An 11,763-nucleotide genomic window follows, 5' to 3' on the forward strand; every position below is an offset into this window, starting at 1 on the left:
TAGGATCACAGTCCTTTCACACAAAACTCCATTCCTGCTTAGCGTTCTAGTTTAGCTGAGGAAAGTTGGTTTGTGTTTGCTACCATTCAACCACTGGGAGTAAAAAACAACAACCCTTGACAATCTGCTTGCAGATCACCAAGAGATCTACCAGTAGATTCCAGTCTACTTTCTGCTCCCCCCTGCAGTGAATCACACCACACCACAAAACATTCATAATTTTTAACAAGGAAACACATCTCTCAAGATGCTCAGCATGGGGCTACATCATTTGATCCTCCTTCTATCCAGAGAACAATGGGCATATGGGGCAACTTGGGAGGATTGGAAACTTGGTGAATGTCGACTTAGCATAAAGGGTGTACTTTGCAGAAAAACAAATAGCCAAAAGTCAGCCACAACTTTGTTATTATTATTTTTTTAAAAAAAACATTATTTACCCTGCCCTTCAGTCTTACAAGTCCCAAGGCAGCTAACAATCCAGAGATGAAAAAGGATTAAAAAATAAAGCATTGGTAAAAGGAACAGAGAGAAACTGGAACATACATGTCAACTAACAGTGTGCTGCTGTGAGTCTGTTCAGAAGTTAGCCTCTTTAAGTTCAGTGGGCCTTAGTTACAGGCAAAGGGATAAAAGGTTGCAGCCTAAAACAAAGTTAGCCAATGAATTTTTTTAAAAAGTTCCTCAACTGCTGCCAAATTCAGCACCGGGTAAGGTTCCTTCCATAGTGTGTTGCATAACTGGGGCACACAACAGAGAAGCCCCTTTCCTTTGTCCCCATCCAACTATCAAAAGGCAGAGGCGGCCTGAGAGGGACCTCAGAAAGGCAATGTTCAGGTCAAGTTCATATGGGTGAAGGTGGCCCCTAAGAAACCCAAACAGTCAATGGCTTTAAAAGGTTAAAGATGGTACTTTGAATAGTTCCTCAAAACAGTTGTTGCAGCCAGCAAAGCTGCTTAAGAAGTGAGAAGATACGTTTTGTGTGGCCAGTTCTGGTCAGCGATCTAACAGCTGCCATTCTGAGTCACTTGAAGTTTCTGAGTATTCTTCAAAGGAAGCTCACATGCTCTGCTTGTAAATGCGTTCTCAACTGTCAGTAGCCCACCAGGTTTGAGACTGCTACCTGAGTACTAGCTGGGCAAGGAGAAGACCGCCCGTGAATCTCTTGGTTCATACATACTGCCCACTAAGTGGTTTCTACCAAGTCCGTAGTCCATGTGACTGCTCAGTCCAATGTGTAGCTGCTGCTATGGGCTATCATACTGCTTAAGTCAATGTGGCTTTCCCTGTTACTTTCCAATAACACCTTGCTCAAAGCAAATCCAAAATAGATACATGCTTGGGACCTGCAGTGTGTTTTTCTTAGAAAAAGAAGCTGTGGGACTTTGATGCAAGGAGAAGGGGATTTAACCCTTTCCCCCCAATTGTCTCCCCCTCTGAAGCTGCTATTTTCATTTTGAACTTGTTCTAGTATTCTCCCCCCCAAAAAATCTGCAGGTGCAAAGGCACTGTATTAGAAGCAGCTCTGCTTTTGCTGGATCTGCTGTACTAAGCCTGACCCAATAAAATCAATGTTATAGTTTCCTTACAAGCTGACTTATTAGCAGACCTATGTCATTGTTGATTCCCTTTAGTGAAACACAATAAGCATCCACAATAAGACTAGATGCTAACTATGCAAAACCTTTCCTGCGTAATTAGGCTGTGGGGACTGAAATACTCTTGCTGCCAACCTCCTGTCTCTCTTACACCTGATTTGTGATCAAGGCACCAAGGCATGTCTGCTTTGTATGACTCCTTGGCGCAAGGCTAATGGATGAGATCAGATGCCTGTCCATCTGCAGCTCAAACAGCTGAGCAGTGGGATTAGCACATTAGTGTGTTCCGAAATGGGAGGCCTACCAAATGAGATTAAAGCTTTGGCTAGCAGTAGCCAGTAGCATCCTGTAACATGATGTCCTGTTGCATTGTTAAAGAGAGGGGAGGCCTGTATGCAACTTTTGGATAGCAAGAAGGATCAAAAAGAGTTGCTGCGGGAAGCCTATAATGGAGAGGGGGGAAAGTCAGATTCATTGGTAGTTTCACTTTATAAGGATATCTATATATATATGTTGTTGTTTAGTCATTTAGTTGTGTCTGACTCTTTGTGACTCCATGGACCAGAGCATGCCAGGCACTCCCGCAGTTTGGTCAGACTCATGCTGGTAGCTTTGAGAACACTGTCCAACCATCTCGTCCTCTGTCGTCCCCTTCTCCTTGTGCCCTCCATCTTTCCCAACATCAGGGTCTTCTCCAGGGAGTCTTCTCTTCTCATGAGGTGGCCAAAGTATTAGAGCCTCAGCTTCATGATCTGTCCTTCCAGTGAGCACTCAGGGCTGATTTCTTTAAGAATGGGTAGGTTTGATCTTCTTGCAGTCCATGGGACTCTCAAGAGTCTCCTCCAGCACCATAATTCAAAAGCATCAATTCTGCGGCGATCAGCCTTCTTTATGGTCCCGCTCTCTCTCTCTATATGGGAGCGAATACATAAAGTCTGGGTTTTGAACTGAAATACAGGGGTTTAATAAAATTTCCATCAGATTGCAGAAGCGCCCATAGACTAATGTCTATGTCCTGTCTTTACTCTTAGAGGCAGAAGCTGCAGGAGGATGCTGGACTTGATAGGAGTCAGCAGGATCTTCTTATGTTCTTGGGCTTCAGCCACAAAGATGCTTGGCCCTGGGAGATCTGAAGCCTGAACAAACATGGTGCTTCTGCTTGCCATCTCTGTGGCGTTGGGTAGTAGGTGGATAGGGTGCCTCCTATTGCCTCAGGGTTGCCCAGGCTTGTGAGATTCTGGAACTGGCTGGTGTTGTGTATGCAGTTCTCATCTCCCTCTACAGGTGAGCACAAGTACCCAGGAACTTCTCAAACCAAACTGTTGGATGTTTGAGTGCAACTCAGCTTATAGAAGAAGGGTGTTGCATGGTTTGAAATAGACAGAGTTAGGTTAGTCTGGGAATCTGAAGGTCCCAGTCAGCTTACTTCTCTATCTCCTTGTTGTTTAGACTGATACTCTCAGATTGCATCCCTCAGATTGCATCCCTCCTTGTCCTCAGATTGCATCCCTCAGATTGCATCCCTCCTTGTCACACTTCTTTCTTGGACCTCAAGACGAGAGGTCACCTTTAACAATCCTCTGAGAGAACAAAAGGAGCAGGCATAAGTGCCTTGTTCTTCTCTAGTTAGACTAGAACTGGAAACTCCTATTCAAGTTATGTATTTCCTACAATAAACAACTTTATTATTTTGTTACCTACATGTGTATGTAACATGTAAATTAAACTCTTTGAGCACGATTCATGAGCTTAAATGCTATTCATTCTGCATACAAAATTGGTTTCAATAGGTTATCACATTATGCTTCCTATTCAGAAAGGCTAGCAGAATGATACTAACCTTATCTCTTAGGAAACTCCTGGTGTTTTGAGATTAATTCCCTTGTTACAGGAGAGGTTGGGGGAGGTTGAGGAGTCTATCTGTCCTTTTGGCAAGGATGAGGAATCTACTGAATGTAGAGAGCCTTTGCTTCTCCATCCAAATACATCAAATTACTTCCTGGGCTGTATACATGCCTAGCCAAGGTACCTAATGAAATATAAATGCTCAAATGCAACATAGTTCAGTAGACTGAAATTGAACTTGGAAATCAAAATCTCCTGATTTTGTTCCATTTTGAAAATGTTGGCAGTGATATCAGTCTAAGTTTCTTCTGTCTTTTGGTAAAAAAATAAAATAAACAAAGGGATTTTTTTTATTAGCAGGTGAAGAAAGCATACAGAATTGCAGAGCGAGGTATATGTTTTGCTAATGTTGGGTTGTCAAAGAGATCTTGTTACAGATAGGTAGCCGTGTTGGTCTGCCATAGTCAAAACAAAAAAAATTCCTTCCAGTAGCACCTTAAAGACCAACTAAGTTAGTTCTTGGTATGAGCTTTCGTGTGCATGCACGTGTGTATCTGAAGAAGTGTGTATCTGAAGAAGTGTGCATGCACACGTGTATATCTGAAGAAGTGTGCATGCACACGAAAGCTCATACCAAGAACTAACTTAGTTGGTCTTTAAGGTGCTACTGGAAAGAGATCTTGGTTTGCTTGAAAGCAAGTGAACTGTGTGAATTAATCAGCACAAAATTCACTGTCAACAAAGCCAATTTTTCTGTAGATTACTGATTCCATCATATGTGGCTATGATGATTTATGTTGGGTATTAACAATTCTCAATTCAATTATTCCAAAGCAGCTTTGAAGTAATTCAGTTGGATAGAGAGAATGGGTGGTTACTTCTGTCATAGTTTTAAGATGTTTTAAAGATGCTTTTAATTGTCTTGTTTTACTGTTGATGTGTTTGTCACTCTACAGTCCTTTGGGAGAAAGGATGGAATATTATTATTAATTATCATCATCATCATCATCATTACCACATCTGCATGCCCCATGCAGAAGTCTTTGTGGGCTAATTTCATTAAATGTTTGTCTCATAACTTTTATGTGTTCCCAGCCCAGAAACACCCACCCAATCCATTGGTTTCTTTACAAAGGCCATAGGTACTACCTTTCTACCATCTACCATTCAAGGTGCTAAAGGGTACTGCACAAAAGTAAAATGAATATTCATTCATTGGGTGGAGTAATGAATATTCATTACTCCACCCACTTTTTCTTCTGGCCCGCCCACCATGTGGCCCCTGGAAGGTTGCCTGGAATGTGGCCCTTGGATTGAAAAAGTTCCCCCACCCCTGGTGAAAAGAATGGGGCCCTCACAACTTCACCAGTTCAGCCTCAGCTTTTCCCATGAGATAGAACTTAAAGCCAGAGATGAATGTTCTTCCACCATCTAAAGATGGGACTTGATATTTGGTGATTTCATACCCTCTGATCACTAAGTAACACTATCCACCTTTACTTAGCACACCTCCACTTTTGTTAATACAACCACTACCTCCTTCTCTCCTTAAGTTTGCAGCACAAGGGACTTGTACTTGGAGCTGGACAAAAGAAATGTGTGTGTGCACTACACAATAATGCCTTTGTTTCACCACTTTCTGTTCTCATGACGACTGTCCTCTGATTCCAGCCCCAGTTCATCAGGAAGATAGTCCCCAGATATGTGAACCGCAAGTTGTCAATGCCATGCTTCATGAGGCCTCACCGTCAACATTCTCTGTTTCGTGACAGTGTTTTCTGTAGCAGGGAAGAATTTCTGTGGAGTAATAATTGGTTTTCTTTTCGTTTTGTGGAGCTTCTTGATTTTTTTGCTGCTGACAAAGCCCTGAGGGCATCTTAAGCCAGTCTGCAAAAGAGCAACATGACAATAACAGTAGTAACCAGAGGTGCTTTTATGAGAGATTTATAAAGCAATTCAATGTGTGTACTTTTTACTTTATTTTTTTGGAGCTCATTGCAAAACACCTTAACAAGGGAATAATGAAATCTATTTTGTAGTCTTGTGTAAGAGCTCTGCCATTCTAGCACATACATTTCCACCTCCCCTTACATTGTGTTGTGGCTCTGAAAAACAGCATCTCCCTTGGATAGCTGAAGTGACAAAACTAATCCAGTTTTTCATAAACGTTCAGAATGGTGCACAATTCTCAGTGTGATAAAGTTGTTCTTGTTGTTTTCAAAAACCAGAAAGTTATGATTGTGATTACATAAGACAAAATACAAAGATGTATTTATCAGATGTTTATCAGATGTGTCTGTGTGTTTAACATACATTAATACTGTTGTTTTATGTTTGTTATACTTATAATGAATGGCAGGGCTGTAACAACAACAGCAACAATTTTATTATTGGCAGACCCTACAAGGGTCCCTATTTCCCAAGGACACCCCTGATTTAGAGAAGCCAACCCGGTTTCTGATTTGATCCCAGAATGTCCCACTTTTCCTTAGGACATCCCTATTTTCATCAGAGAAATGTTGAAGGGTATGGAGTGTTGGTTTGCAAGCCCCCTCCATAGAGGCTGGCCCCTCTCACTGTCCTCGGAGCTTGCTTATCGGTAACCTCCTCTGGCTGATATCCAGACAGACCAGGGAGATTTTGATAGGCGACATTTTCCCAAGCGTGGGTAAAATGCACAACCCCTCCTCCTGCTTCCGCAGGGGAAAGAAAAGTAGTCAGAAATCTATTTACATGATGTTTATTTCTGACATTACAGCACTAGAGGAAAACACGTCCTTTCAGTTCAGTTCTTCTAGCACGTGTAACAAACTTCCTGAACATGCGCAAACGGAAGGTTTCAAATTACACTCTTCACAAAGACTTCTCCAGCCTGTGAAATTATTCTGTCCCACAGATAGGCGCATCATGTGATGTCAACAAACTGGCTGTCTGCAGCGGTGATGTTTCCATATACTGACATGGAGTTATCTGACCCCTGAGCCATCTGAAGGCAGCCCTATATAGGGAAGTGCTTTAATGTTTTATTATGTGTTATATATGTTGGAAGCCACCTAGAGTGGCAACCCAGTCAGATGGGTGGGGTATAAATAGTAAAGTTGTTGCTGTAGTTAAATAGGATGTCCCCATTTTCACCAGAGAATTGTTGGATGGTATGCTTTGGGTGGCATCCAACACATATAAAACATAAAAAAATCATTAAACTGTTTTTTTTAAAAAACAAAAAACCCCAAAAACCTCCCCTCTTCAGAGCTGCCTTCAGATGTCATCTAAAGGTTGTGTAGTTACTTATCTGCTTATGATGGGAAGGTGTTCTACAGGGCGGGTGCAACTGCCCAGAAGGTCCTCTGTCTAGTTCCCTGTAACCTCACAGTGAGGGAACTGCCAGAAGGTGCTCAGAGCTGGATCTCAGTGTCTGGGCTGAATGATGGGGGTGGAGATACTTCTTCAGGTATACAGGGCTGAGGCCCCATTTGATTTCCATATCTGTACTGTTTTCCATTCCATAACCTTTCACTCAGATTTGTGATAAAATATAATAAAATACAGAACATAACTGCTCTATCCAGTCAGGACATATGTGCTTGCTACTAGCCAGAATGGCTGTGTCTGCCTCCACTGTTGGAGGCAGTATGCCTCTGAATGCCAGCTGCTGGTAATCGCGGGTTGGAAGAGTACTGCTGCAATCTTGTGGACTCCCCATGGGCATTTGGTTGGCCAATGTGACCACAAGATGCTGGACTAGATGGGCCTTCAGCCACCATGGCTTTTCATGTGTCCTATGTATGAGGCAGACAGGCTTTAGCATGGCTCTTCCTACTCATTTCCTAGTCCTTAAAAACACTCTCTAGAAAAGGACTCCATGTCCATGTCCATTGGTGGTAGTGCTATTAACTGATTTGTGAGGAGGCAGAATGTGAAAGACTAGATTCAGCACCACCTCTCTACTCTCAGCATCTGAACAGATAACCAGTGCCACTCCTGATGATCTGATTGAGACTGCAGCCCCTGAGTGCTCTGGAGGCAATGTTTTTTTGTAATTATGTGGAGGTGGAATTAGAATGGAGGTTCCACACAGCATGTAGTATAGTATATTACAACTATATTAACTAGCAGCATTATTCTTCCCTATGGCCAAAGCCTATCACTCATGTCTACTCAAAAGTAGCCTGCAAAGCAAATTTAAATAAATGTTTGTTGTTTGCTTGGTCAGCCAGTTTTATTGCTCCCTATTAATCGCAGGAAGGGACGCAGGTGGCACTGTGGGTTAAAGCCTCAGCGCCTAGGACTTGCCGATCGAAAGGTCGGCGGTTCGAATCCCTGCAGCGGGGTGCGCTCCCGCTGCTCGGTCCCAGCGCCTGCCAACCTAGCAGTTCGAAAGCACCTCCGGGTGCAAGTAGATAAATAGGGACCGCTTACCAGCGGGAAGGTAAACGGCGTTTCCGTGTGCGGCTCTGGCTTGCCAGAGCAGCGATGTCACGCTGGCCACGTGACCCGGAAGTGTCTCCGGACAGCGCTGGCCCCTGGCCTCTTAAGTGAGATGGGCGCACAACCCCAGAGTCTGTCAAGACTGGCCCGTACGGGCAGGGGTACCTTTACCTTTACCTTTATTAATCGCAGGAGGATTCGTGAATAGCGTTGAATAGCCTCTCTATAAATTGCCCCGTGTAATTTTATTTCCAGGGAGGGGATGATGATGATCAAAATCAGTAACTAAACACCCCACGAAAAAATAAACTGAGGCAATTCACATATAATCTACTCAACTAATCCCCCAACCAGAATGAACAGGAACAAATGAAGGCATCTGACCTTGCAAAAAAGGAAATGTTGCATTTGAAGGCACAGGAGCCCCCGCCTACAAATAAAAATACCCTTGATGAGACTTTGTCTATTCACACTGGATGAGCTGGAACATCAATTGCATTTTATTATAGAAGAATGATCACAAATTAGGTCAGTAGGGGTGAAGATAGGAGGTGAATAAACACTGAAAGGCAATGTTTTGCAGATGATGTCTTCTGGGTATTCTGGGAAAAGTGAGTAAGCATTCAGAGAATGTGGCTGATGTGGAAGCACCTGGTATGTGCCCCTCCAGACAGCAATAATTTGGTAACATTGGAGACTCACTGCAGATCAACTAAGAAAGCAGAATGTTGTGTGGGCACTCAGAATACCAACCTATAATATAATTCTTAGAGGAAGTTCATATATTAGTGACAGTGGGCAGTATGCTCCCAATGAGTCCCATCAACGCAAAGATTTAGGCTTTCACAATTAGACTTCCACCCCATCTCCCCCGGCAGGCACCCCACACCATTCCTCAGATCTGTTCCAAAGGGTTGGAGGAATCCCTACAACAGATTTCATGGAGAAGAGGGGAAATGTTCTGTTGTGGAAGCTGTGTTGAATTTTGTCCAGGAACAGCGAGTGGCACCTACCTTTCCAAGTTTTTCAACTATTGAAATTCAGTGTAGTCATGGGGAACTTGGCAAATAGCTTCACTGAAATAAGATTTCTCAGTCTTTGTTTAAGTTTCAGAACTTCATGGAAGATAACGTATAATTCAAAATAGTCCTCAGTGAATTAAGATAGTAGGCAGTATACTTGGACTGTGTGGAGGTGAGTTCAATAAATGCAGAGGAGCTAGCAAGAATGTCTCATTGTTGTCCCTCAAACATTAAATTTGGTGAATGGATAATATTGGTAAAAGAGTGGGGACCTATGAGCAATTTCATGGGGTAGAAGGGAGAAGGAAGAATCTACTTTGCCTCTCATACGTTTCATGAAATTTATATTTTGGCAATCACCCAGTGGTATAATGAAATGGCATTTAAACTAACGGGTCAAAATAGTTTGTTAATTGTAAATCTCATTTGGTAAGTCAAAGTTGTTAATTGAGCTGAGAATACTGCTTGATACAACAGGGTTCTCTATATTAATAGAGGACCTGAATAATGTAAAAGTCAAAGAAAGAACAATTTTGTGTGTCACTTTGAGCGTTTGCTTTGAAATCGCTACATTCCTTAGATTCTGTAAGATCTGAAATCTTGATACGAGATCCATTTTTTTAAAAAACCACACCACTATATAAGCAAGGGATTAATTTATTACTGGTCAAAGGAATTTTTTCTCTTTTTTTGAAGTGAGAAAGATGTGAGAATATTGCTGAACTCTCTATTTATAGCTGTAGTGAGGCTAAAAAGCCTTGGGTTCTTAAGTAAGAGACATACTTCTAAATATAACAACGCTCTCCGTTGTGAATTTATGTCATTTTCCAATGGCAGGAGAGCAACAGAAGTTGTCTATTCCAAGCAGGTTGATAACTTTTTGATTTAGGATGGGTCAAAAAGACTGTTGTTCTGATCTCTGTACTAGCAGGACACCATGTTGAATGTCTTGATGTGTATTTGGCGCTTGCAACATGTTGGGAACACCTTAGAATACAGACCTGTTCTAGTCCCTGCCAAGAAGACTTTACAGGGACCACATCATAGGGAAGGAGTAGTTTTGCATGTATCAGTAGAAGCAGAAGCAAGGTATGGCTAGGTTAAAGAAGATGGTCTGGAGGATGAAATCAAAGGACAGGGAGACACCCAGTTGAATACCAGGAAGAGTTTGATGCAAATATGACAGAAAGCATGTAGGTAGGAGAGAGAGGCAAAGGGAAGTGATAGGAAATGAACATGTGCAGAAATGGTCTCCTATAAACACTAACAGGATTTGCATCACCATCTTCCTGCTATGCCATTTAACTGTATTTGTATGTTAGCCAGCTCTTGAATGATATCCCGAACTTTGGTGTGGAGGATACAATCGGTTTTTCCTTCTTCCCTCTGGTGGCAGAGCATGATCTCAACTATAGGGAAGATGCTGGCTGAAGACCACATATGATTGCAGTTCACAGCGTTCTCTTACGATGTGCCATTTGTGTATCTCTGAAAAACCTTAATGTCATTGGAACATAGGAAACTGCCTTATACCAATTCAATCCATTGGTCTGCCTTTTTATCAACACTGACTGGCAATGGGTCTCCAGGGTTTCACATTCTCAGTCCGAACTGGAGATGCTGGCGATCAGCAGTGTAGCGTGGGTTGCTGGCACCCAGGGCAGGCCAAGTCCCTGGTGGACTGGGCAGTTGGTATGGGGGCGCGAACAAGGGGGCCATGCACAGAGCCTGCATGTAAGGTGAATGGAGCCCGCCTCCCCCTTGCAACCCCATACCCCTAAACCTGCTCCCGCAGTATGTCTTTAAAAATTAGATATTACATTATTCCAGTTATTGAACTACACACTGGAACAGTTTCATGCACCACTATTGTTACCCTCTTTTTAAACCAGGAAATGTAAGAAGGATGTGTACTGATTTTTTGATACACCTGAATAAATTATTGGCATCTGGGGTTGGGGTGGGAATGTGGTTTCAATTTTTTTAACTGAGCTTCAAATTTTTTTATCATTAAGATTTATTTTATTATTACAGGACTGTAGTATCATTAAGTGTACAAAGGCTTGGCAGTTATAGCAGAAACATATCTTTTTAGTGATGCTATGAGTATGTTCAGTAATGTACAGTAATGAGTAATGTTCAGTAATGTACAGTTCAAGCTGGGGGTGTATTTTCATAACCATCATTTTCACTGGACAGCTGAAATGACTTGTAACCTTGTCAGAAATTCCTGCTGTCCTAGATTTCTTAGTGACGGGTGTGATTGGCAGATGATCATGTGAACATGGCATGAATGTATCGCCTGCATCCCTCCCATCCTCCACAGAAAAAGTACGTAAGGCCAAATTACACATAATTGATTGCTTAATAGGACTGTACTACTTCAGATTTCTTGTGGGGAGGTTGCACTGCTATGTATAAAAGAACAAAAAAAACAACAGCAACAACCTCTCTGCACAGAGTGAAATCATATATATTGAAAAAGGACAGGTTGGAAACACTGATTCTGAAATTTTAACTTTCCACAAGCAGGGACTTTTTGATGGGGTCCCACCTTTAGCCATGTGATCGCCATCCTGCATTCTTAAATGGCAGGTTTTCTGTAAGTACAATTATCTTAAAAATGCAGAAAAGGATATAAAAGCTGATCAGTGTCCCAGTTTTCAAAAAATTCAGTGCATGATCTGCCTAACAATGATGGCTCATTTTGCCAAAGTTCTAGAGCGGGGTTGGAAAGCCTATATCCCTGTCGCTGGTCAGGCTGATGGGAGTCTGGAGGGGCAAAGATTCCCCACCTGTGTTCTAGGGAGTGCTGATGCAGAGCAAGGAAGAACTCTTTTATGTGAGCAGATTGGTCTTTATCGCTGAAC

The sequence above is a fragment of the Podarcis cretensis genome (assembly GCF_951804945.1).
Source record: "Podarcis cretensis genome assembly, chromosome: 1".
Classification (NCBI taxonomy): Eukaryota; Metazoa; Chordata; class Lepidosauria; order Squamata; family Lacertidae; genus Podarcis; species Podarcis cretensis.